Source organism: Balaenoptera physalus (genome assembly GCF_965194825.1).
Source record: "Balaenoptera physalus genome assembly, chromosome: 18".
Lineage (NCBI taxonomy): Eukaryota > Metazoa > Chordata > Mammalia > Artiodactyla > Balaenopteridae > Balaenoptera > Balaenoptera physalus.
In genome coordinates, this window is record NC_138899.1 from 10,117,765 (window position 1) to 10,144,394 (window position 26,630).

General features: G+C 41.8%; 1 long non-coding RNA gene across 4 annotated transcripts in view; it reads right to left on the minus strand.

Moving 5' to 3' along the window:
- Nucleotides 1–26,630, minus strand: part of LOC309647396 — a 245,271-nt gene that overhangs the window by 146,950 nt on the left and 71,691 nt on the right. For 3 of the 4 annotated variants that reach the window (XR_014256009.1, XR_014256010.1, XR_014256012.1), the window contains exon 1: nt 11,377–18,112. The exons of the other annotated variant lie outside the window; for it this stretch is intronic. This is a non-coding gene — a long non-coding RNA (uncharacterized lncRNA). Of the gene's footprint in view, nt 1–11,376; nt 18,113–26,630 lie in introns of those variants that run through there. 4 annotated transcript variants of the gene reach the window in all.

Below are 26,630 nucleotides of genomic sequence, written 5' to 3' on the forward strand. Positions count from 1 at the left end.
ATGTCTATCTTATTCACTTGTCTGTGATATCTCAGACATAGAGCTCAGTTAATATTTGTTAAGAAGATGAAGATAGAAGAATGGGTGGAGAATAAAGACAGGCCATCAGAGAGGGAAGAATGATTTCCATGAGATGAAGTAGCCATAGAGATAGGAGGAAAATCAGGAAGCCAAGGTGTGTGAGAGTTTCAAGGGGAGAAGTTGTTCAACAACAGTCTAGGACGAGAAGCCAAGTAGGGTGAGAATTGAAAGGAGATAAATTTTGAATAAACTAAGAGATCATTGATGAACTAGGTGAAAGCTGTTTTAGTGGAGTGGTATGGAATAGAAGTCAGATGGAACTGGGTTGAAAATTGAATGAGTGATGAATTAGGAGAGGAAACTACCAAATAGAGACTGATCATTCGAAAAGAATAGATGACAAGGGCAATGGAGTGATAGGACAGTTACTGGAAGAAAAAGTCTCTTCTTTACCCCCTGCCCATCCCCATGCACTACTGCCTTGGTGTGTACAGTCCATGCATAGAGAGACCATGGTTTGAGTAGAACATGTCAGAGTGCTTATTTCAGCCTTTCTTCACATAGAAAAAGGAGTCTACCCCGCTTTCAGCTGAAAAATCTTAATTGTATGACCCCCCCCCCAACTCAACAACATTCGCATCACCAGAGTTCCGCAAAAGCCTATTTGTCCAGGGTTATTAAACATGTACCTTCCAGTGTTCTTCACTATCCCCTCAGCCTAAAGTAATAACACACTGGGTAACCACAGAGAGAGGAGCATTTTACTACTGTGCTGGTGCTCCTGACCCATGTAAGCTGTTGACTTCCAGGAAACCAACGGTGGGGATCCTTCTCTAATCAATAACAAGGTCAAGATATGAACCTAGACTTTTATTTCTGGTGGAATGGCCAAGGAGGTAAACTGAACGACTCTTCCAGGTGAAACCACTTTAAAAAAGGATAAAATTTGAGAAATATCTTTCTAAATGAGTTGGCCCTACTGAAAGAATCCACAATGGCCAAAAATAAAGTAAAAGCGAGAACTGTGGCAGACAAGAAAGCCTCAAGCTAGCTCTTTCATTCGAACAGTTTCTGCTGAACTCTGATTTATTGAGTTTACACTCTGATGATTTCAGGTGTTAGAAGATTCAAGAGGAGATGAAACCTAGGACTCACCAAAAAGTGGGGGAGGCCAAGAGGAGGCTCGCCACCTAAACTGAGACACCGAAGAACTACACCTTGATGGTAAAGGTGAGGAGACATAAACGGGCCAATCAGAAGAAGACATCAAGGAAATATGCACATCTTGACATTGGTGCTTGAGAGAAGAGGGTAAAAATTTCCTTGAGAATTCGTAACCAAAAAATACCCTTTAGTAAGTCTATGATCTAATTCATAATAATTAAGAGTACAAAAAGAAGTTCTCGTTTATTTCCAAGGTTGATGGTTCCAGGTTATCAATACCTGCAAGAAATAAATTGAAATCCACTCTGAAGAAAGTAAGGCTCCTTGGAAAAATGGCTGATTCTAGGGCCGGGGCAGGGATTATACAGGACGGGCCCGGAGCATCTTTTAGTCTCAGAAGGTAAGGAAGTGCTAAAAATCCCCAAATGATAGGGTCATATCAAAGGGACACAGGAACCAACCTGAAAGAATTCCCAATAGCCAAGGTTGGAACAATTTGAGCAACGATATAAGTAAGGTAATATTGGATTATAAACCCAATGTATAAAATAAATACCCATGAGTCCAGATTTGTATTAATGAATGAATGAATAAATAAATGGGAAGTGGAGCATGGCTCCCCATTCCTTAAGTGTGAGCCGCACACAGTGATTTCCTTCCAAAGAATATGGTGTGGAAAGGAAGAGAAAAAGATTAACTGACAGTGGAGAAGCTTTACAAATACCACCTGAGCCAGGTGATCAAAGTTAATATCAACAGTGGTAACTCAGGTTGATAACACATCCCCTGATATGATGTGACGAGGACGGCATTTCATCTCTGTGGTCTTCCTCCTAGAACCCCAGAGCCCCAGTCTAATCATTAGAAAAACATCAGACAAATTCCGGTTGAAGGATATTCAACAAAACATTTGATCAAAATTCTTGAAAACCGTCAAGGTCATTAAAAAAAAGGAGGGAAACTATAAGAAACTGTCAGCCAAGAGAAGCATAAGAGATGTCATGTGGTATCCAGGATGGGATCCTGGAACAGAGAAAGGTCACTAAGGATATACTAAGGAAATCTGAATAAAGTATGAACTTTAGTTGATAATAACGTATCCATATTGGCTCCTTGTGACAAACGTCTGCCTGCAAGGCTCTTCCCCACGACTGCTGCGTGGCTCACTCCTTTGCTGCTTCCACATCTCTACTCAAACATGAAGTCTTTCCTGACCACCTTATTTAAAGCAAAACCTTCTCACCACTATTCGCTATCCCTCTTCCCTGGTTAGTTTTTCTCCATCACCAATGAACTTGACACATAATTTAGAGAAACTCTGTAGTTTAAAGTCATAGACTATCAGCAACTTCACTATGTGACATTATATCAATAAGAATGAAACATTCCACTCTTGCCTAAGAATCTAAATCACTTTGACACAGAGAAGCATTCTTGATTCATAATCAGTGCAGAGCTTCAGATAAGAGGCTTCTGGACTCAGTATTCCTTGTCTAACTTAACTTTGTAGAGTCCAAAGAAACAGGTCCTTGGGTTCACTTTGCAGTCTAGATCTGACAATGCTTTGAGCCTAAATTCTACCCTCCCCCCATCCTATACTATCTCCATCTTTTCCTTTGTTTGTTTTGACACCTAATGATTCTTGGTGTATGGTTCCCTCATGGCAGTGGGTCAATGAACCTGATTCTGTCAGACTACAGGTCTCACAGGGAAGCTTCTAAGGTACTGGTACACAGCTATTCATTTATTATTTTTTAATTTGTACATATATATTTTGTGGCACTCACACTGAGGTTTTTTAAATTAATTTTTATTGGAGTATAGTTGATTTACAATGTTGTATTCGTTTTTGCTGTACAACAAAGTGAATCAGTTATACATATACATATATCCACTCTTTTTTAGATTCTATTCCCATATAGGTCATTACAGAGTATTGAGTAGAGTTCCCTGTGCTATACCGTCGGTCCTCATTAGTTATCTATTTTATATATAGTATTGTGTATATGTCAATCCCAATCTCCCAATTTATCCCTCCCCCCCTTCCCCCTTGGTAACCATAGTTTGTTTTCTACATCTGTGACTCTATTTCTGTTTTGTAAATAGGTTCTTTTGTACCATTTTTTTAGATTCCACATATAAGTGATATCATATGATATTTGTCTTTCTCTTTCTGACTTACTTCACTCAGTATGACAATCTCTATGTCCATTCACGTTGCTGCAAATGGCATTATTTCATTCTTTTTTATGGCTGAATAATATTCCATTGTATTATGTGTATATGTATATATATTTATTTTATATATATATATATATATTTTATATATATATATATATATATATATATATATATATATATATATATATATATATACCACTCACATTGAGGTTTACCTGTTAAATAATGTTATCTTCATTTACTAGGAGAAGTCAAGATTAGCATAATTATGTCTCCGAGGTAGATACTCAAATAGACCTTGACATATCAAAAACTTCTAATAATTTATATCTTGTCCTCAATTCATGGAATGTCTGACTTTCCCAAAGAGTGATGCCTCTTCCTTTGCTGATGCAGTCCGACTGTGAGTGGACGAATCAAACCATTCAGTTCAGCTGCAAGGAAGCCAACATCCGCAGATGAGTGGGTTCCCTCCTCCTAGAGCCAGTGATAGGCTCTGGACAATTGGCCCCCACCACTGCATTACTATTCCGTCATGTCCTTGCCAGACGTTCTGTCAGACTGATAGGGTGCCCAGCCCTCTTTATGTCTCATATTCCTTTAGTAGTCATTACACCAACCTGTCTAGGGGCCCAGACATTCTGTACTCGTTAGACACAGACGTGTCTCAGAGATAAATTACGCACATTAGATTTTTTTTATGTGACTAGTTTATTGAATCACTGTGAATGATAGTGACAACACAGTAGGGCAATCTTTTCAATGAATCACTGATTTGCTGAACATCTGTTGACTTTTAGTGAGAATTCATCATTGAATGACATAGTGTAGTTTGTCTTCTTTCTTCATGTTTTCATTAGAACTTATTGACACATCTCAACTAGAGAATTCCAAGGATTTTTTTTTCTCCCACGAAATAAAAAGCTATTCTCCTTCAAGAAAGAATTAATAAATTTTACTATGTGTTTTAACATTTTGACTCTTCATGAAAACCTTCCGTGGGTCCCTGTTCCCTGGCTGGGATTCTTTAGAAATCCTATTTGGAAACACTATTTAGAAAGTGGTGTCACATATCTAAGTTCTTTTCAGCAGTAGCATGGTAATAACAATAATCTCTAACATTTGCTGTGTGTTTACTATGTGCCAGCTAATTTACATACCTGCATGGTCTCATTTTATCCTTACGACAATCCTGAAAATGTTGTATCCTTATCGACTTCTGAGGGTGAGGAAATGTTGGCTGAGAGAGGCTGGGTGACCTGCTCAAGGGCACAAAGCTGAGTCAGGATATGGACCCAAGTGTGTCTGCCCCAAAGGCTACATATCTTCCACTAAACTCAGGCTCCAGTACTGATGCTAAAGCTAATTAGCTGACAGCTAGACCTTTGTCTCGCTATGAAGAAACAGGACTCCATTTTTACTTTTCATTTTTGCCAGTCATTAGGACACTCTCAAGCATGAGGCATGCTAGGACTTCTGAAGTATGAGTCAGAGAGAACAGAGAGGAAACCAGGACCATGCTGGACGGAGGTGAACAAGCTGCCCTGGTGCAAGAAAGACGAACTTCTGTCCAGTGCTCAGTGTCAGACAAACACGATGAAAGGCAGTCCAGACTCCAGCTGGAACTGGCAGAGATGAAGTGAAATCCCAAAGGGCCACGATGTGTAGTTAGCATCACAAGGCCTGCACCACGCGATGCTTTAAGTCAGAAGGGGGCACTGGGTTTCCAGGACTGCAGCTGGGGGCCATGGGAGGCTGAGGCCAGCCCCCAGGAGTGCCAACAAGAAACTGGAGAACTAGCAGGGAAAGTAAAGGATCCTGGTGTGGTAAAAGGAAATGGCCAACAAGAAGCTCTCCGTGGGTACCCGGCTCCAACTGGTGAACTGATGCTTCTGCTCACTCCCGCTGGTCAGAACTGGCTTAGAAAGCAGGCAGGACTAATGTCACAGATGATAGACACCTGAGAATTGAGCTGGGAGGGTGGAGGAAGACCAGGAATTGGCCTTTGGAGGGATGGATGGGGCGATTGTTTTATTGTTTAACATCCTAGAGGAGGAAAGTTTTTGAAATAGTACATCAATAAAACATTTTAGAAGTCAGTGAAGGTGGCTTGAACCTCCTCCCTCCCACAGATTGAGAGAAGATTTCATCAATTCCAAAGTAAGCAACAGCTCTCTAAATTATTTTTAATGCACAGAAATGCCCATAACAGTGAAAGTCTCCACTGACTCCCTCAATTTCTCCCATCTCCACTTGCCACGCCCCCCCGCAAAAATTCAGAAGTATTTATGAAAATACTTTCTCATTTTAATGTGATATAAGTTTTAAGTCTGGAAACAAAGATACAACTATTATTGTGTTGTAAATATTAACACTTCAAAAGGCCAACCCAAAGACCATCCGGAGGATGCCCCCTGAATGCTTGGATAATAACAATTATTGATTACTGCATCATGCTTGTGCTTTTACGTGTTCTTTCATTTAATAACCACATTTTAGGAACACTCTTTCATTTACCCACCATATCTCTAGAGTGGTTTAATTACTGTTTCACATTTACAGATAAGGAAACCCATGTCCAGAGATTTTGACTGACTTGCCCAAGGTGACACAACCAGAAAGATCAAGGCTGGGTCTAAATCCCAGTTCTCTGACTCTATAGTTTATGCCTTGCTTCTCTCCACCACATTGCACTACCTCCGCCCTTCAAGAAGAAACAGAGGCCAGGTTCTGTACCCACTGCAAGCCTACTTGGTCCAAGATGGACTTTTTTCGGAGGGGGTCCATCAGGAAAACAGTGATGAAGCCCTATGATGTCGTTAAGACATAAATATGATGTGTGAGCCATAGGGATTTTGGAGCCTCAGAAAGTAAGGAGCATCCTCGATTTCAATTGTGGACCATTCACTCTGTGATCACGCTTTTCTAGTCTGGTGTGTCGTTCCTTTTTAATCTCCAAATAACTCAGAATGTCACATGTCGTAAAAGCTGTGAAATTCTGAGCCTGCCATGGAAATACAACCCCTGATGCATGTCAAAAGAAACTGGTCAAATCCAGCAGAACTTCTTCCAAGGGAAGCTTTGCATTTTTCAGCCCATTGTTTTCACCTCTGTATCAACTACACTGAACATAACATTATAGGTTAAATGGTTACTTTTACACATATTCGTTAAAGAAGCACCATTTATCTATCTGTGCATAATTCTGGGTAAAATAAATTACTCTATCTAAGGCTCTCTCTATTCAAGAGTCTCTTTCCATTATATGAGATAAACTGTGAAATCTGTCGTTTTTCCATGACCATACTATAAAAATCTATTGTCCTTCTCCATGGTTTCCACCTTTCCTTCTGACTTTATAGATAAGATGGACTTTTCCCAGAATATCAATGGAGTTAGATCAGTAGCACAATTCATAACTGCATACATTCGGCCAAGGAAAAAAGCTAGAATGGAGACATGAGGGTGTTTTCCCTCTAGTTAAGGCAGGTTGGCTGAGGCAGGTTGGCTGAGGATGAGGGGAAAAGATCATTGATTTACAAGATATACACTCAGATTCAACCTCAGATGTTTCCAGGAAATTCTAGAAGCCATTGGCAAATGAAAATCAAATGGTTCAGGGCACCAGCCTTTACGTCATATGAGAATGGTTTCCCCTCAATGCTACACTTAAGATTATGACTACCGGGCTTCCCTGGTGGTGCAGTGGTTGAGTCCACCTGCCAATGCAGGGGACGTGGGTTCGATCCCTGGTCCAGGAGGATCCCACATGCCGCGGAGCAGCTGGGCCCGTGCGCCACAATTGCTGAGCCTGTGCTCTGGAGCCAGCGAGCCACAACTACTGAGCCCGCACGACACAACTACTGAAGCCCGCATGCCTGGAGACCGTGCTCTGCGGCAGGAGAGGCCACCACAATGAGAGGCCCACTCACCGCAATGAAGACCCAATGCAGACAAAAATAAATAAATAAAATAAATTAATTAATTTAAAAAAAAAAAGATTACGACTACTACATCTCAGTTAGTTATGAAGATTTACTCACATGATGCTTTTGCCTTATCGGGGCAGTTGTGGCACAGATATGGCCCTGAGCCTGAAAAGAAAGCTCACAGTGCTCAATGATCAAAAGCTATTGATTTTGATATAAGAATCTAAATCTCTTTGTAAATATTGTGATAATGCTGAAGGTAAGTTGTCCTTTCTGCCATATCTTTTATTTACAAAGTATTTGAAACAATTAGAATCTTTATTCCCATCACCATGGGACATGAGCTGTTTACTTTCATTTACAGGAAAAGGAGATTTCCCTTAAATTTCACAGGGAAAGGAAAAAGGAGAGTCAGCAAGGTGAAGTGATTTCCAAAGTCAGAACTTGAGCTTGGATTAGGAACAGTTGTTTATCCATACAATCATTTGTCGACTGATACTCTCATTACTCTCTGTACCCAGGAGATCCTCAAAATTACATTCATCTCCAGAGTGGCGGAAACATAACAGGGTCAATTGCTAGGTGCAAAATGGGACATTGTCTCACTCCCCCCTGACTCCACAAATAAGGAAGCTGTGGCCCAGACTGGAGGAAGAGTGTCCTCCCGGCAGCTTCTTTAGCCGGGAGGACTGCGAGGTCTTCCCCGAACCAGAGGATTCTGAAGTTATTGCAAGGGTCCCAGGGTAACAGCTAGGAGGACTATATACCCCAGTTTCCTGGAAGATCTCAGTGTACGTCTGTTGAACTTGCATAGTCATTAATAGTACCTCCTCTCATTTTCAAAAGTGAATATTGGCAAAATATTTGGACAATATACTATATAGCCACCTTAGTCATGACAGAAACCCTAATTCTATCTGGGTTTACTCTATAAGAGATTCAAATTCTCTAAACTGTTATAAGAAAGCAGTAAAACCAATCACTATAACTAAGAAAAAATATGAAATGCTCTGCTTCATGCATTCAACAAATATGTATAAGATATAGTACTTACTCAGCCTTATAGTGAATATGAAGATGTGTAACACTATGGTCCTTGCCGTTTTTATGAGTTAAGCAAAATTTATCCTAGCTTGTAAGGTCTCATTGTCTCATGTCTGTCCTTCCTGGCTAGCTGTTCCAAAGCCCAAACTCCTGTGAGTTTGTTTTTTATTATTAGAGTTTGGATTCTCCATATTTCTGCTCATGTGACCTGATCTCTGCTATTCCTATCTTGTTCTTCCTTGATATAGTGGGAATCCCCTAAGATGGACCCTAGTGATTCTGTCTCATGGTAGACAAATCATTGTGTAATCCTCTCCCCTTGAGTGCTGGTAGACTTACCAGCTCACTTCTAAAAAGATGGGCTTCCCTGGTGGCGCAGTGATTAAGAATCCACCTGCCAATGCAGGGGACAAGGGTTGGAGCCCTGGTCCAGGAAGATCCCACATGCCGCGGAGCAACTAAGCCCGTGCGTCACAACTACTGAGCCTGCGCTCTAGAGCCCGCGAGCCACAACTACTGAGCCCGCGTGCCTAGAGCCCGTGCTCCACAACAAGAGGAGCCACCGCAATGAGAAGCCCACGCACCACAACGAAGAGTAGCCCCCGCTCGCCGCAACTAGAGAAAGCCCGCACACAGCAACGAAGACCCAATGCAGCCAAAAATAATAAAATTTTCTTTAAAAAGTCTTAAAAAAAAAAAAAAAGAAGAATGTGGCAGAAGTTACTGGATATCACCTGTGAGATTAGGTTGCAAAAAGACTGCTTCCATCTTGGGCACCCTCTCTTGCTCTCATTTGCTCATTCTGAGGAAACCAGCTGCTCTATGGAGAGGCTCATGAGGCAAAAAACTGAGGGAGGTCTTTGGCCAACAGCCAGCAAGAACCTAAGCCCTCACTCAGTGCAAGAGCCCATGAGAATCTAGCTGACACTTAGACTGCAGATTCTGGAGAGACCTAGAGGCAGAGACACCTAGCTAAGCTGCACAGATTCCTGACCCACAGAAATTATGAGACAGTAAATGTTCGTTGTTTTAAGATACTGAGTTTGGGGATAACTTTTTACCTAGCAACAGATAACTAATACACTTGACCTGTCTCATCCTATACCAAAGACCTAGGCTTCTCACTATGCCAGCACTGACCTTATTCTCACTCTTAGTAGAGGCTAGTAAACAGGCAGCCCCAGTTCTACTCTGTCCTTCAAAAAGACTGGAGATGACCAAGGAAACTTCCATTGCACAGCAGACTAGTGACCATAACCTTTCCCTGTTTCTTGCAGACCCAAGATTCTGGTGCCAGTCTCTGGGCTCAGTCCAGCCTCCAGGGCTACTGGGACCATGTAGCAAATGCCTGGATCATCTCTTAGGGTCCTTCTCTTTCCTGTTTTACTTTTATAAAAAACCAGATGTAAAGCTCATCTTCTATGTTCTTTTTAGCATTCCTGAGGCAGACTGATGGCTAATTATCTTGCAAGATCAGTTCACAGAATTTCAAATTCAATTCCCAGCAGGTTTTTAATCCTTTTTCATGAAGGTGAATAAACAGTCGTGACACTTGTATATTTCTGTGGTACTATGGTAAATACAAAACCAAGCGTGTTAGAAAGATGCCATTGTTTCCATTCAGGAGTTAACGTTCTTTTTAAAAAATAAGTAAATGAGCCCAAGGGCATATATAACAAGGAGAAAACAGTGAACAGCAAAGAGACAGCACCTCCAGAAGAGCACAGCTAGAAGGTGTAGGTGTGCAAATTTTAGTGTTGGTGGGTTTCACACGAAAGACTAGACTGACTTCTACAAGGAACATTACATCTTGTCCTCCTACGAGAACAATTCTCCAAGCACGTAAAAGTGCTTCTGCATCCATTAACGCTTCATTCTGAAAAGCCTGACTATGACAGAGGGAAAAGCTGAAATCTCATCTCACCCTGAACTCATCCTACTTGTTAAAGATCAGAAAACAAAGATTTCTCTTCAGGAGAGCGCAAGGAGTACAGCTTTTATACTCTCAGGTTAGAGCAGAATTACACAGAGGCAGAGTAAGATTTCCTTTGGGGAAATGAATGTCTTTTTCCTAACAGTCATAAACAATTCTAAATACTCTGGCAGGTTGCATATCTCATGCAAGGCCCAGACACAGAGCCACTGTGAGCCACCAACAAGAGCAGGAAGACTCAAAAGTGGTATAAAGCAGAATTCCCCTCCCTTTGCACTGTATCCCCTTGGGATAACTAAGGAAGCTCTGTCCTCAACAAAAAACTGCAGTCATCATGTGATCTTTATCAGACACAATGTGCTTGTGTTTTGAGAACAGGAAGGGTGACCTGGTCAGCTGCATAACACTCAGCTTGATTTCTTCTAGAATTCACGTCCAGTGGGCAGGGCAAAGCTGAGACAGCACCATTAGGATGTGTGTCCATTTCCAAAATAGATACAGATGAGCCCCTCATCACAGTGTTTTCCAAGATCTGAGACTGGAAAGAGGCAGTGGCAGACAGAATCTGAGCCTCAGAATGTTTCAAAGTTCCACCCTTAGGAAAATGAGAAAAGAAGCCAACTTGGGACCTCCATCCTCTGAGAGCGCATCACTGGTCTCAGAGATTTAGGTTTAGAACTCTGTGTCTGCAAAGGTCAGCAGGGCTAACACAGATGGCCTCTGGCCTTCCTTTAATGGCTTCTCTTCCCCCTGACTGAGGACTGCTGTTCCTTGTAGGTCATTCCTTACCTCTGTGCCCTTGACTTGCCCGGCTCAAACACATCCCCCACCCTACACCATACATACACAGATCCCAAAGCCCGTCCCAGATCCTTTTTCCTTTCCATTCAAACCCAATCAATATAAAACGTGCCCTCCACATAGCTAGTGACACAAAAGCTTCAGTGTACCAGCCCTCACTTATCATTTATACCAGGTACTGTGAAGAATCTGAGTCACTACTTCCAATTCCCAACCACCCAATTATGTTGCAATTTTTATCCAATTAATCTCTAAATAGTCTTTTGAGACAGGAAGGAGCAGTGACTCAGATCAACCAAATACCTTAAATCCATCTTTTTCATGTAGCCCTTTGCACACCGAAGCCAAAGGCAGCCGTGGCTCCATGAGCCCGCTATTGCTATCAGTTGACACTTCCAAGTTCAGCCTTAAAGAGGATGAATACAAATCAGGCACAACTCAAACTCTGACTCAGCTCCTGAAATGCCAGTTAGAAGGATTCAAACAAAGGCCACATCCCCAAAATAAACAGTACTGCAACCTTTTAGAAAAACAAATTGGCTGCATATCTTTATGGGCTGGGTTTTATCCCTTCTAGAATTCATACATCAAAGTCCTAACCCCCAAGCCTCAGCATGTGACTATGTTTGGAGATAGGGTCTTTGTACAGGTCATTAGGGTGGGCCCTAATCAATATGACTGGTGTCCTTCTGAGAAGAGGAAGTCCGGACACAGGCATTGTACAGAGGGAAGATGATATAAAGACACAGGGAGAAGGCACACCTACAAGCCAAGGAGAGAGGCCAAGAACAGAGCCTTTCCTCACAGCCCTCAGAAGGAACCAACCCTGGAGACACCTTGATTTCAGACTTCTGGCCTCCAAATCTGTGAGAGAATAAATTTGTTTAAAGCACCCAGTCTGTGGTACTTCGTAATGGCAGCCCTAGCAAACTAACACAATATCCATTTCCACATTAGGAATCAGCATGGTTCCCTGGGTAGAAGCATGTCTTGGGGATCAGATAAAGCTTGGTTGGAGTTACAACACCACCACTGCCTCACTTTGTGAACCGGGGCAAGGTGCTTCACTTTTTGAGACAAGTTTCTTCATCTCTGAAATGAGGATAATAATGCCGAGCTCACTGAGCTGTTGTGAGGATTAGAGAAGACGATGCACGCAGAATGCTGAGCACGTGCTAGGTGCTCAGCAACAGTGACTCAGCGTTGATGGCTGCACGAGTCCTTGACCTTGACAGACCATGATATAAACAGCAATGACATTAAGAAAATAATCTCTCTGCATGCTGGAAATGTCAGTCTTTGTAGTTTATAAGCAGTTCAACATCAAGGGAACGTGAGTCATCATGAGTTGAAGGTGTCTCGGATGAATTATGAATAGTTCTGCTGACAGCCTCATAAGTTAAATATGATGCTTTCAGGAATAAATTGATGCAATGGATTCAATAAATTTTTACAACTTTTCCAAGAGATGTTGAAAACTGAGAGATAGCCTTTAATTGCAAAACTATTTAGGTCCTAAAGCCCTAGCACCTAATCCAGCCATTGTGCCTTATTAGATTGTGGTTTACAGTTTACTGGATGAAATAAGATTTCTCTTTAGCTTCCTCTACCAAAAATAGAGAATTCTCTTGCCCATTAGAGGATAAGTTCTTGCCCACAACTTTTTCTTTGCCTTATGGATTTTCTGATGCTGCCTTCTTTTTACACTTTACCCAGTGCAGTCCAGCAAACAAGATAATCAAAAGACATGGAGTAAATGTTGTTAAAGGAAAAAGAAATGTCAAGACACAAACTTTCTTCAAGTGAAATCATCCGTGGTAAATGGTCCAGTGTCCTAGTGTTCATCCCCTTATCTTGGATTGCTCCATTATTTCTAGCAAGAGGACAGGATCAGGCCTAGTACAGTCTGAAATCACTCCAGTATTTCCGGGTTAAGGTTGTAGTAGCTGGTTGGTGCAAACCCCCCCATTCTTCTGGTCCCTGGAGGAAGATGGTTCTTCTTCTCTCTTTTTGTCCCTTCACTCTCTCATTCATTCACCAAAATCTGTGATTACCTCTTTAGTCAGGGAGGGCTAGGATCTGCTGTCAAAAGAAACAACTCCAAAATCTTTGTGTCTTAACACGACCGAAGTTTATTTCTCCCCCTGCAAAGTCAAAGTATATCTCTAGGGCAACTGCCCACCACGTGGCAACTGAGACATCCAGGTTGCCTCTACCAACATAACACAAGGCTTCCTCAGTTGCCACGGCAAAGGAAAAACCTATCAGGGGGTGGCTTGCACTGACAGTTCAATGCTTTGACCCCAAAATGGCACATGTAACTATTGCTTGCAGCCCATTGGTTAGAACTAATTATGTGCTCTCCCAACTGCAAGAGGAGCTGGGAAACGTAGTGGAGCACGTGGATATTTGGTGAGCATTACTGTCTCTACTACAGTCTCCTACTAGAGTCTAGACCTGCATTGTAATATGGTATCCAGTATGCTATCTAATATGGTAGCCACTAGGCACGTATGGCCACTGGGTACTTTGTACTATGGCTGATTGAAATTGAGATGTGCTCTAAGTATAAAATACAGACTAGATTTCAAAGACTTAGTATGATAAAAAATACAAAGCATCTCATTCATAATTTTATATTGATTACATGCTAAAATGGTAGCATTTTTATATATTGGATTAAATATACTATATCATTAAAATGTATTTCACATGTTAATTTTTACTTTTTTAATGTGGCACTAGAAAAATTTAAATTACAGATGTGGATCTCATTATATTTCTATTGCACAGCACCGTTCTAGACTCTACTCCAAGCTCCGGGGATGGAGAAATGTAAACATGGCACTGCCTCTGCTTTCAGGGTGCTCTGCAAACCCCAGGCCTTGAGTGGTACTTAACCCTTCTAATCCTCTGCTTTCTCATCTGTAGAACCTGGATCCTAACTGTTTTCCCTTCAAAGGGCTGCAGTGAGGACTAAATGAGTTCATGCATATGAAACACCATGATGGGCTCCTAGTGAGCATTCATAATTCTGAGTCATTTTTTTCTGTTGCAATTCTTACCTCTGGACAAAACAAAATACTAAAACCCTCTTCTCCTTTTTCCCATTTTATACTATTCTAGTGGTTCTGCCCTTACTCCTGTCAAGTAGCAAGAAAACTATCCTACCCACTTTTAAATGTATGGAAGAGGCATAGAGCTAAGAACACATGGGGCAAGCCTCAGTCTGCCCCACTGGGATGGGAATTTGGACCAAGCCACACGACCAAGAAGTTGACAAAAGTGTAGAAAGAGAGATTCTGGCTAAAGGAATACAAAGAGTAATTTGGAGAACATTGCCATATGTCATATTTTAATCAATCGCTTTGAATTTTGGTAGTCTTAAAGATAATACTGTTATAAGCTTAGTAAAGTTTGAATGAAAAACACAGGATTTCAGTCAACCAAGAAGAAGACAACTGCTTGGAGGAGGGAGTGTATGTGTTGGCATGGGGGTGGGGCTGTAATTAAAGATAAGGGTCAGATGGAGACACATAGGTAAGCTGGAATAAATATAATTTGGAAGCTTCCAAGCCAGCATACTTTAAATATTTGTTCACCACTTACCTGGAGGACAGAATGGGCACCAACATTGTGAGAGCAGGAGAATAGGGGCTGTGGTAGGTGGCTCTCCAGTTAGCAAAACAGTTATCCTTACAGCTAACCTAAGCCACCTCTTTTAAAGAAAGATTATATTGATACAGCCACTATGAAGAACAGTATGGAGTTTCCTCAAAAAACTAAAAATAGAACTACCATATGACCAGCAATCCCACTCTCTGGGCATATACCCAGAGAAAACCATAATTCGAAAAGATACATGCACCCCAGTGTTCATTGCAGCACTATTTACAATAGCCAGGACATGGAAGCAACCTAAATGTCCACAACAGAGGAACGGGTAAAGAAGATGTGGTACATATATACAATGGAATATTACTCAGCCATAAGAAGGAATGAAATTGTGCCATTTGCAGAGACGTGGATGGAACTAGAGACTGTCATACAAAGTTAAGTAAGTCAGAAAGAGAAAAACAAATATCACGTATTAACACATATATATGGAATCTAGAAGAATGGTACAGATGAAACTATTTGCAAAGCAGAAATAGAAACACAGACGTAGAGAACAAATGTATGGACACCAAGGGGGGAAAGGGGGGTGGGATGACTTGGGAGATTGGGATTGACATATATACACCACTATGTATAAAATAGATAACTACTGAGAACCTGCTGTATAGCACAGCGAACTCTACTCGGTGCTCCATGGTGCCCTAAATGGGGAGGAAATCCAGAAGGGAGGGGACGCATGTATACATATGGATGATTCACTTTGCTGTACAGCAGGAACCAACACAACACTGTAAAGCAACTATACTCCAATAAAACTTTAAAAATTAAAAAAAAAAAGAAAGTTTATAGCCTACTTTTGTGACTAAAGTATGCCCTTTCGGGGTCTCAATCTTACCTCCATAAGAGTATCAAATTTCCTGGGGGAAGTTCTCATAAGGAACAATTTCTAAATCTTATCACCTTTCCCATGAGGCTTTAAAACCCCATATGCTGCCTGTCTTCTCTCTGAATCCAAGGAGACTGGGTCCCAGGTCAAAGAGCAGGCTTGATGGAACTAAATCCATGGCACAATGCACAATAAATGAACTTTAACTGGGGAGGAAGACTGTAGTAAAAAGAACTCTCAGAACTCACCTGGGATGTTGTTAGATAAAGTCTGACCAAAGTCCCCTCAAGGCCTTTTCAACCCTTGGATGATGAGGAGAAGAAAGGATACAAAGACGGTTACCCTCTAAGAAGATGGAGGTAGGGATGTGATAGGCAAGAGAGAACCATTCCAACGGGTTGATCTGGCCTGGCAGCTGCTTGCCTGGCAACCCCACAGTGGTGCTGATGCCACAGAGAGACTAAGTTGAAAAGCTTCTAGCAGTGGGGTGGTACAGGGAGTTGTGTTGAACACAGCTCTCAGACTGTGAGTTCTATGGCCTGAACTGTGTCTCCCAAAGTTTATATGTTGAAGCCCTATCCCCCAGTGTGACAGTACTGAGATAGGGCCTACAAGCAGGTAATTAATGTACAATGAGGTCATAAGGGTGGGGTCCTGATCGATAGGATTAGTGTCCTTATAAGAAACACCAGGTGGCGCAGTGGTTGAGAATCTGCCTGCCAATGCAGGGGACACGGGTTCGAGCCTTGGTCTGGGAAGATCCCACATGCCGCGGAGCAACTAGGCCCGTGAGCCACCATTACTGAGCCTGCGCGTCTGGAGCCTGTGCTCCGCAACAAGAGAGGCCGCGATAGGGAGAGGCCCGCGCACCGCGATGAAGAGTGGTCCCCGCTTGCCACAACTAGAGAAAGCCCTCACACAGAAATGAAGACACAACACAGCCAAAAATAAATACATAAATAAATAAATTTTTTTTAAAAATGTATATCAGAAACTAAACTGTTCCCCCTTTCTAGATCTCCACTCCCGCTTTAAAAAAAAAAAAAAAAAAGAAACACCAGGAGCTCATGCTCTTTCCCTCCCTCTCCCTGCCATGTGAAGACATAGAGAGAAGAAGGCCATAGGCAAACCGGAAAGTGAGCCCTCACCAGACACCAAATCTGCCAGCACCTTGATCTTCAACTTCCTAGTTTCCAGGACTGTGAGAAATAAATGTTTGCTGTTTAAGCCATTCAGTCTATGGAATTTTGTTAAGGTAGCCCAAGCAGCCTAAGACAGAGTGTAAGGATTTTATTTAAAATAAGAGGTATAATTCTCCCTGTAGAAAGTAAGGGGAAAGATTCCCCTCCCTTCTATTTTCATTTATTTTAGAACCCCTAAAGCTGTAATTTCTTCTCTCTTTGAAATGTAGATAAATCCTTTTGAGAACTAGGTAGGTCTTTTGTCAGCTTTACAACCCAGAAATGCCTTTCTCAAAGACTGGGACCCATCTCTTTAAAATGTAAATGTCAAGACAGACAGAGCCCAGATCTCCCATTTTCTGTGAGCACCTGGCTCCAAGCTGTAGGAGGGATCTCATAGAGGGATGAGAAGTTTGTTTTCCCTCTACATAAAGCCAATTAGCTAACACAGATAGTCACCCCAATTACTGGATAAAGTTAGTGACAAATGGTGCTGTCAAGTCCTCTTACTTGAGAACTAGTTATTGTTTATCTTGAGAACGTGTCTGTAATGAGTTGTATCTGCTTGGCTATATAAAAGGTGAGATTACTTTCTGCTTTGCAATCTCTAAGCGGGTTGCCTGTGATGTGCATCACTTGCTGGTTTAATGCTTATTCAATAATAAAACTGGTTTCTTTCTCTACTACCTTTGTGGAGACAATTTCTGGGCTGGAAGAAGGTTCTGTTCTTAATTCTATTTCCCCAATAGAGTTCAGTTCTCGGCACCCTCTCTGCAGCCTGAAAGACAACAGGCCATGTAAGATGGAAGGACTCCAGGGAGGGTATAGGACTAGCAAATCCATTGTTAGGACTGAGCTCTGGAGATGTTTTCTATCTTCTGATTTCTCCTCTGGGCTGGCGAACCCTAGAGAAACACAAGCATTTGGTGATTACTCACTCAAAGAGTATGCAGCCACATGCTTGCCTGTACCCAAGATGATGAGAATGGTGTGTTGCTGCATTTGTGTGACCTCTGAGTCACTCAAATACCAGGTCTCAGGTTGGACCCTGGTTTCCTTCCTCCAGGGCTGTGAGTCTTAGAGATTAGCATCAGAATCACCTGAGGAATTTTTCAATCTGCAAATGTCCACTTCCCACCCCAGACCCACCAAATCAGAAACTCTGGGGATGGGGCCAGGCAATCTGGGTTTAACAAGCTCTCCAGGTTATTACACTGTTCATTAGAGCTTGAGAACCACTGCCTTAGAGCAACAGTTTAAATCTGAGGAGCTTTCAAAAGACTGATGTCTGGGTCTCACCCCCAGTGATTCTGATTTAATGGGCTTGGAGTCAACCTGCTTAAAAATTCACATGATTTTTTTTTTTTTTAATGAAAGAATAATTGTTAGTCATAAAGTGATGAGTAAAGACACTCCTGCCCCTCCCTTTTTTTTTTTTTTTTTAAAGAATTTCACTTTTATTTATTTATTTATTTATGGCTGTGTTGGGTCTTTGTTTCTGTGCGAGGGCTTTCTCTAGTTGCGGCAAGCGGGAGCCACTCTTCATCGCGGTGCGCGGGCTTCTCACTATCGCGGCCTCTCCTGTTGCGGAGCACAGGCTCCAGACGCGCAGGCTCAGTAGTTGTGGCGCACGGGCTTAGTTGCTCCGCGGCATGTGGGATCTTCCCAGACCAGGGCTCGAACCCGTGTCCCCTGCATTGGCAGGCAGACTCTCAATCACTGCACCACCAGGGAAGCCCTCACATGATTTTTTAAAACTACCCAGACATTTTTAATATGCAACCCAGGTTGAGAACCTCTGCCTCAGAAAGTCTACATAAATGGACTCCTCATGCATGACCCCCCTGAAATTTTGTGTAAAACTGGGTATATGTGCACATGTGTACTTTTCTGGAAGAGGATCCATACGTAACTTTCCTCAAATTCCCAAAACGGGTCTGTTACCCGAAGTGTTGAACAATAAGAAACAGTGCATTTTCTCTTGTTTACTTAGTAACGGGGAGACTTCATGAAGAAAGTGGTTCAAAATTTAATGAGTGCCAGAGGTGCTAATTTAATATTAATTAACCTTTTACAACCAATAACAATATGGTTTCATATATCTTAGAGCAGGGAAGGGAAAAGTGAAGATAGCTATTACTTCATACTGGTCTCTATCATTGTCATCATTAGAATTTATTCAACATCCTAGAGAACAGGCTACCATATGTTTGGGAAGTTAATAAAAGTAGTCTTCTTCAGGCTTCAGAGGCAATAATAGGCCTTTGACTGAACAGAGACCCTGAAAAGAGTTACATGCCAAAGTGCTGACCAGCAGAAGTCACGAAATTAGGTCTTGAGAACCAACAGATAAGGAAGGGATTAAGTCCAGCAAGTCTTGAGAACCAGCAAAGGGAATAAGTCTCAAAGCTTCCTGGGCCCTGGGAATCTGGCCAGTTCCCAGCGATCAGCGAACATTCTGAGACTTACGATTAGAAATAAAAACATTTAACATAATAGCCAGAGCTGCACGTTTGCACGTAAGCTGGTGATTATCAGCTTGCGGCTTGGCGATAAAAGCAGGATTCCTTGGGACGACACTTTGAAGTCTCACCCGTGGGGTGGACACACTGCCCGGAACCTTCCCAACTGGGACTCCAGATTGCTGTCCCAGGGATCTCCCAACATTGCTTGAATCTGGATGAAGTTCTCCCAAATTGCTGATGTATGCGCTTCTATCTCTTTATATATATTGCTTGTTCTCCCAACCTGGTGATGCAAATTCTCCCAGGTTGATGATGTTCCTCGTTCTCTCAATTTGGTGATAAATGTTCTCTCAAACTAGTAACATACTTGGCAATGTAAATGCTCCCAAATTGATGACGTATGTACATATATATCTATTGCTTGTCATACTGTAACCTACTACTAATATAATAAATTTCCTTATTTCTTGCTTATTGAAGTGAGGAGTGGTTATTTTGCCAGTGAATCCTCTGAACCTGAAACCGAAAGTAAGTCTTTGAGCAGAACATAAATCTTTTGGCAAAACACCATACTGTGTATTTGTTTATCTCATGTGACCCCTGGCAACCCTGTGAGCTATGACAGGGCAGGTAATACGATCCTACGTATACATGAGAAATTGAGTGACTTGCTCAAGGTCACACAAGTTGTAGCAAAACAAGAACTTAAAGAAAGATATTTGTCAGTGTTTGGTCTCAACTATGAGAGACTGAATATAAAATGGACAATGAGCAGACCATGTATAAAAACAGAACTCTGACCCACAACCTGCAGCAGCCTGTGAGGAAACCAACCCCCCATCTACAATCAACAGCCCGGGAAGCCAGCCTGCTGTCAGTCAGACTTACAAAAGCCAGGCTGCCATCTCTAGTGACAATCCAGGAAGCTAAACAATAACTTCTGCAACCATCTGCCCCAAATGGCCAGGACTTAATAACTGACAGCTTTCCTGATTGTTGACCTCACTCCCAACTTAGTGCCAACCAGAGAAAGCCAAATATGCACCCTAACCAATCACATAGGAGCCCCGCTCCTTAGCCCACCTCCAGCTTCCCAGGCCAACAGCCTACAATCAGGGCGCACCTGGAGCCTTCCCTTTTCTCTTCTGTGAAGCTCTCCTACTCCCCTGGCTGCCTTTGAATCTCTGCCAAACACAAGTGACGGTGGCTGACTCTCTTGCTGTAACAAGCTCTGAATAGCCTTTGCTGTTCTCATTGGCTTGGTCTTCATTTATTTGCACAACTATCAACCCAAGCTTGCCCTTCATAGTTTCAAAAACAAAGAATATCACTAAGAGCTAAACACTTCACACTTTCACACTGATACACGAAGAAGAAGATGATACTTTTTCAAGTTAGCCCAGACTTTTCCCAAAGAACTTTCTAAACACTCTTACCAGTGTGTGGGTCAATACAACAGCTGGATCCATGGAATAGATCCTAATCCCAAAGTGATTCCCAGAGTAAGGATCTAAATCAGATGTGAAATGAATGTCCTAGATGCCACGTCCTTCCCCCGTTCCCCTGGGGCCTTATCAATCTGACCTTCACCTTTGGACTTCACTCTAGGGTAATAGTTATTTCTTAACTATGTATAGGTTTGTTGTTGTTTTTGTTGTGGTGGTGGTTGTTTTTACTTTTTTCAAAGCATTCCTTTTTTAATTTTTTTATTGTAATATAGCCAATTGACAATATTATGTTAGTTTCAAGTATATAACATAGCGATTCAGTATTTTTATAAATTACACTCCCGAAGCATTCTTTATCATTCCTCTTATTGATGTGAAGTGTGTGGGGCAGAAAAATGAGAGGAAACTGATCCAAAAAGAGGTTGCATAGCTTCCTCAAGGTCACATGACCAGGGCCTAGGCCTTCCAACAAGGTTCTCTGGTTCTTTCCTGAAAACACGCAGAGCCATCCAAGGCAGAAACACGGGACACTGCTGTCTTCACGTTGCCAGCCCACATCTTGCTCATGGGGCCCTCCTGCTCCCAAGGAAAGGCATCCTCTTCCCTCATTACCTGCTCACCTTGTCCCCAGGGAGCCTGGAATAAGTTTCCTTCACAACCTCTTAATGACACAGTGGGGTTGGGGAAGAACATTGCTGAGTCATTTCCAGCCAAAGGAAGGTGTTATTTATAGCAGTCTGCACAAACCAACTGTGGTATTAGCTGAAATGTCTTCCTTCTGGCACAAGATAAGTACCAGGCTAATTGTCACCTGTACCCTTTAAAACAGCTCATTAAGCATATATAGGCTGCTAATTGCCTCCTTCAACTTTTCCCATCTCTCTTCGCTGGACATAATCAGGTTCCTTAGCCTCTCCCAAATGGGTTGCATTTCATACAACCTCAGAGGTTTCTTCTTCCAATATAGTTTAAGTCAATATGGTGCATTCTTGGCAAAGGATGACTATGGGGGAAAATAGAAATCTGCAGTATTCCCATCAATGTATGGTCTGTATATGTTTACTTTATAACTGTCATTTGACCCTCCTCCCTGCGTTTCTACCTTTCAGCCTTTCACACTGCTTCCTTTCCCTTGCACATTATCCTCCACTGTGATCACCAGGTATTTCATCTTTCCCACGTACCAAATGGAAGTTGACTCCAGGGAGGCGGGACTCATTTATTGTTCTTGAGCTTCACATCAAAGTGTCTAGTTGAGGTTTATGTGCCAGAGCACAGGTTAAAATGAGCAACAAGACAGATGTTCCTTGACATTGACTGAGTTCTAATTACACATTGTCTTGCATTTTACCCAGAGAGACCATAAACCAAGTTACTACCATATCTTCCCTTTATATTACAGCCCTATTAGCCATCACTGAGTCAGTGCCCAAAGGATTTGGTTGAATCAATGTCTTTATTATATAGTACACCCAGTTCCCAGTATTTGGAAAATAACCCTGTGTGATTTTTCTAAGGTTCTCACACATTCCCGTTTTCTTTCTTTGCTTGTTCTTAGATCTGCAGCGGTAAATAATAAGTTTAAATTTTCTCTTTCTCCAACTGACTCATTTCACCTAGCATAATACCCTAAAGGTCCATCCATGTTGTCACAAATGGCAAGATTTCATCTTTTTTATGGCTGAGTAGTATTCCATTGTATATATATACCACATCTTATTTATCCATTTACCCCTTGATGGGCACTTAGGTTGTTTCCATATCTTGGCTTTTGTAAGTAATGCTGTGATGAACATAGGGCCAGATAATTAAAAACTTTTTTTCTAATTAAAAAATAAATAAATAAATTTTCTCTCACATTTAACTCTTACTAATAAGAAATATTATCAAAAGTCTTATGTTTGAAATTTGGGGTAGACATATATACGTATATAAAACTTTACTTGAGATTTCAAACATAGCTAAATGCTTGAAATTTCCATTACTACACTTGTACACAAATATTACAAACTTAAAGAGTATGAAAATTAAAAGAGGAAATGATCATTGAAGTGATATTTTACCTTGGCCATGGGATAGATTAATGTTTGAGGTCTTTAAATGTTAAGATAAAGTGTTTAAAGGAGATAACATGAAATCTGTAGGACACCACATACGGAATGATATTATTTGCTCTGTAATGGAGCTTATTGATGCATGGAAAAATACTTTCACTCTTTACTTTTCACTCTCTTTCTGAAATTTTACAAATGGGTGTAGTAATATTCCAAAAAAACTTTCTTTACAAAAACAGGTAGCAGGCTGGATTTGGCCCAGGGGCTATAATTTATCAACCCTTGGTCTAAACCAATATTGTAGCCACTAACCACATGTGGCTATTTACATTTAAATTAATAAAATTTAAAACTCCTTTCCCCGGTTGCACATGCCACATTTCAAGTGCCCAATGACCACATGCAGCCAGTGGCTGCCATATTGGACAGCACAGATATAGAACATGTCCATCATCACAGAATAAACTCATCTCCCAAGATATTCAAACTACATTAGAATTCTTTCGATAAGAGTGAAAAAAAGCATTTTATTCCCTAAGATACTAAATCCTAGTCATTTTTTACACTTTCTCAATATGAATGATTTAGAATAGCGTCAAGTCATGTGAAAGCTTCATATTCTGCACAAAACTGCCATGGTGTGATTTTAAGCAACATTTTAATTTTCACCAGAGACAAGGTGTTAAAAAGCATGCTGGGGGCTTCCCTGGTGGCGCAGTGGTTGAGAATCTGCCTGCCAATGCAGGGGACACGGGTTCGAGCCCTGGTCTGGGAAGATCCCACATGCCGCGGAGCAACTAGGCCCGTGAGCCACAACTACTGAGCCTGCGCGTCTGGAGCCTGTGCTCCACAACAAGAGAGGCCGCGACAGTGAGAGGCCCACGCACTGTAATGAAGAGTGGCCCCCGCTCGCCGCAACTAGAGAAAGCCCTTGCACAGAAACGAAGACCCAACACAGCCATAAATAAATAAATTAATTAATTTTAAAAAAAAAAGCATGTTGGAATTTTATTTAGAAAATTTAAGAATGGAATACCAAAACTATCTATACAATAAAGATTACAGAGTTGGCCTTCTGAGGAAACTGAAGTCTGAAATACAGTAATTTTTTTAAAAACCAAAAATCTGACATAATCATGTCTAGGAAATGTTTCATTTAAAACTACCATCTGGTTCCAAAAGCATTTGAAAGGAACTTTGTCCAAGTTTTACTTCCTAGCACTTCTACCCAAGAGCTTGCTCTGGTTTCCTTAGGAATCAAGGATGGAAGCAAGATGGAACAGGGCCAACTCCTTTTTAAAACTGTGAGTCGTAAGAGGCTCCAGTTGATGACAAGGAAGCTTGCAAAGCTACACAGGACACGAAGAATAAGGGGAAGGACTTTAAGAGAAAATAGCATCATAGCATTTCCTGTGCATAAGCTGACATTTTTCCCGTGCATTTCTTGGTGAGTTAGGTGGACATACTTCTTATTGCCCACCTGTAATTCCCTTTATAGAGGGAGAATTCACATTCCAGCAAAAACAGAAATTCAGAACGAATGGCTTGAGAGCAGCTCAAGTTCATCCACTCCCCTAGCAGCCAAATGAAGTTAGTCTCCTCAGCAGCCCATTTGAAAAGGGGTACATAGGCAGGCGGCCACAGCAGCAGCAATCAGCATTTGTGCTCAAAAAAAGCATGACTGCCAACTACAGAAGGGAGGATCAATTGTGGGGAGCAAGGCAGTTTGTTTTTCACTTTGAAGCCCACACCATGTCAAGAAACCAGTGAGAAATGTGTTCAGTTAACCCTGGCACAGGTAGGGCGGGGGGCAATAGTCTCCTTCCAAACTGCATAATTTTACAATTAAAGATCGGGGTGGCCAAAATAAATAGAATGACATTAATCAAGGCTTAAAAATACCAGTGTACAAATCAGTCTCTTCCCTTTCAAAGAAACTTAGACAGCTTCCAAAGGGCATCACCTTGTGCAAATGACATCCTGTATCCTAACTGTTTAACTAGCTCAGGTATCAAAAGGCTGTTCTGGCTCCGCGGGGAATCCCAACACCACAAACAACAAGCCAGGAAACGGCAACAGCTACCTCTGCGTGATTACGGTCACAGAACAAGCCGGGAAACGGCGACAGCTACCTCTGCGTGATTACGGTCACAGAACAAGCCGGGAAACGGCGACAGCTACCTCTGCGTGATTACGGTCACAGAACAAGCCGGGAAACGGCGACAGCTACCTCTGCGTGATTACGGTCACAGAACAAGCCGGGAAACGGCGACAGCTGCCTCTGCGTGATTACGGTCGCATTCCCTACGACAGTCATCATTCCCAGTCCTTCATCAAGCCCTCTTTTTTCTCCGACTCATTTTCCCTTTATAAACATGGCCAAAGTGTGAGTGTCCTCGTGGGAATTTTCTGGGATTTGATGCGGTTTCCGGAGACGTGCTTTGAAGATGAAGGCAGTGAATTTCACATGAACAAACAAAAGTGAGTTGTGGTTCCCTAAAGCTGTGCTTCTCAAACTTTAAAGGGATGCACATCACCTGGGAACCCTGCTAAAATTCTGATTCTGGAGGCTTGGGTGAGGCCTGAGGTTCGGTATTTCTAACTATCTCCTAGGTGACGGTGATACAGCTGGTCCACTGAGGACACTTGGGCAGCAAAGCTAAGTAGCACATTAATTTTCCATGATCAAAGAATGATCTTTAGGTGTGGGATTAATAGAGGGTATTACTCTTTAAATGCAGAATTGGAAAATGGTAGAGTGAGATGGGACCTAAGAGTTATCTAAGATAAACTTTTTTTTTTTTTTTTGGCCATGCCATGTGGCTTGCAGGATCTTAGTTTCCTAACCAAGGATCGAACCTGTGCCCCCTGCAACAGAAGCACGGAGTCTTAACCATTGGACCACCAAGGAATAGCCAAACTCTTCATTTTTAAAGGATGTTAAGGGAGTCACCCAGAGTCTCACCACAGAGTAATGAGAGATGCTGAGTCTGGCTTCCTTTTAACAGACACGATAGCACAGATCCCAAGTGCTGCACAGCAGGAAGAGTGTGTGCTGTGACAGAGGGGAGTGGAGGGGGGCCGAGAAGGGAGAGGAGAAGGGGAGAGCATCTTTTTCCTCACCCATCTGCATAAATGAGTTAGATAAAAAAGAGCCTGGTCCACAGCTTTAAGAACCATTGAAAACAGTTCTCAGGCTAGCTAGGTTCCCATAAAATTAATCAACCCTCAAAGATTGTATCATTTCTACCACACTTTTCCTTGTAAGCAATACTATCACATTGTGAAAAAGCAGGTAAGGTGATGTGGATCCCATGCTCACTATCTAGTAAAAGTCTTATTTCGCTCCACTAAAGAGGAAAGAAACCGACTTGCACTAACACCTACTCTGTACCTAACACACTGCTAGTTTCTTTATGTATGGGTATCCCATTTAATTCTTGCAACAAATCTGTAAAATGGATAGAATTATCCCTGTTTTTTAGATGAGAAAAGTGAATTTGAAAATGACTAAGTACCAAGTCCGTGGTAAAACAGCTAGTAAGCAGCTTAGCTAAGATTCAAATTCATGGCCGCCTTCCCCAAACCCTGAGCCGTATTTTTGTTTTCAAGCCTAAAATCGTATCAGGCCCATAGCTTAAGTCAACCTATAATTAGCCTCCAAATTTATACAGGCCTACCTCGGAGATACTGCAGGTTTGGTTCCAGACAGCTGCAATAAAATAAATAGTGCAATAAAGCAAATTACACGAATATTTTGGTTTCCCAGTGCATATAAAAGTTATGTTTACACTATACTGTAGTCTATTAAATGCACAATAGCATTATGTCTTAAAAAATGTACATACCTTAACTAAAAAATACTTTATTGCTAAAAAATGTTAGTCATAATCTGAGCCTTCAGT